The sequence below is a fragment of the Myotis brandtii genome, unplaced genomic scaffold (genome assembly GCF_000412655.1).
Source record: "Myotis brandtii unplaced genomic scaffold, ASM41265v1 scaffold579, whole genome shotgun sequence".
NCBI classification, from domain to species: Eukaryota; Metazoa; Chordata; class Mammalia; order Chiroptera; family Vespertilionidae; genus Myotis; species Myotis brandtii.
In genome coordinates, this window is record NW_005370171.1 from 950,775 (window position 1) to 952,392 (window position 1,618).

Genomic DNA, 1,618 nt, shown 5'->3' on the forward strand with positions numbered 1-1,618 from the left:
TGGGCCCGCGCGGCTCTCCTGGAGGGCCAGCAGGAGCAGCTTCTAGAACGGAGGCTGTGGATCTTCAGGCCTCGGCCCCTTGGTCTCTGCACGCCCCACCCCATGGGGCTTTCCCAGGACTCGCCCCGCCCCGCCCTGCCCCGCGCTCAGGATGGACGAAGAGAGGACGCCAGCCCTGCTCCCACCGTCCACGCAGTTTCCAATCGAGGCAGAAGGCAGCTCCGGTCCGAGGCACGGACTTCAACCCTCCCCGCGGGGAGCCTGCCCTCCGGTCGGTCATCGATGGACGAAGAGGCCACTTGTCAAGGCCAGGCCTGTCCACCCACTGGTGTGCGAGGGAGGCAGGGGCGGGCGAGAGCCTGCTGAGTGCCCTGCCCCCGCCTGCCCGCCTGGCTCAGCAGCAGCCACTGACGCGCCCAGAGGGTCAAACAGGGCACCCTCCCCGGCTCCTCGGGACACGACAGCCGCTTGGTTGGAACGTCCTAGCATGTGACGCCTCAAGGACGGACGGACGGACGGAGAGGGAGCTGGCGTCTGAATTCCCAGGGCCGAGCCCTCCCCGCAACACAGTGCACAGGCTGGAATGCCCAGAGCAGGGCTCTGAAGGGTGAACAGGAGTGTGCTGGGCGGGGGGGGTGAGCCGGCACCTCCTCAGAAGATTCCAGGGCATAAAGGGGGGGCTCAGGGAAAGGCAAGATCCAGTGCCCAGAAGAAGGGCGCAGGCACCAAGTGGGGCGCTGAGCAGTGGCCACGGGCAAGGCCCAGGTCAGGGTCCCCAGCTCCCAGCGCGGGCCTTTCACCCCATCAGCACCCGGAGGCGGCCCCCCGTCTCAGCTGCCCTGGTGCCATGCTTTGGGAGGCCTCCTGAACATCATTCGGGGAACCCCACACCCAGGCTGGGGCCAGGGGTCCAGTACAGTGTCCCCGCCCCACCCAGGGCAAGCCCCGCCCCGACCTCCAAGCCTGACTCCGACTGATGGGTTTCCTAGGTGAGCTCCGCGGGCAGGTGTCCTGAACGAAGGCAGCTGGCAGGGGCTGGGCGCAGCGCAGCCGCACACATGCACGCGCACACACACGCATGTACACACATGTGCGCGCGCGCACACACGGTAAGAGGACAAAACTTATGTCCCAAGCGTCTGCCCGCTCAGGCCCCGTCTGTGGACGGAGTCAGGTGACTGAGCGCGGGCTGGACACACAACTCAGAGGCCGTGCGCGCCCTGAAACGCCTGGGCGGGGCCGGGCCGGGCAGAACAGAAGGCCTCCTGTCTGCCCCCCCGACCCTCGTGGGGAGCCGGACACTGAGGCTCGTCTGACTTGCCAGGGATCCTGGACCCAGGGACTCTGATTCCGCAGACCCCGGAGCTGGGCGGGGCCTTCCAGTGCCCGTCTGTGTGCCAGGTGCGCAGGGGCTGGCGCTGCCCCAGGCCTGAGGCTGGGCTGCTCGGGGCTCCAGAGGTCGGGGTGCCCTCCCTCTGAGCTGGGGGGGGGGCGCACCTCCCAGGTCCACTGATCGCACCGAGCGAGACCCTGAATGTTAGTGTCACGAGCCCTAACCTGCAGTGGGCAGGCCTGGAGGCACTGCGCCCGGGGCATGGCTCTCGGAGCTCCCCTGGCT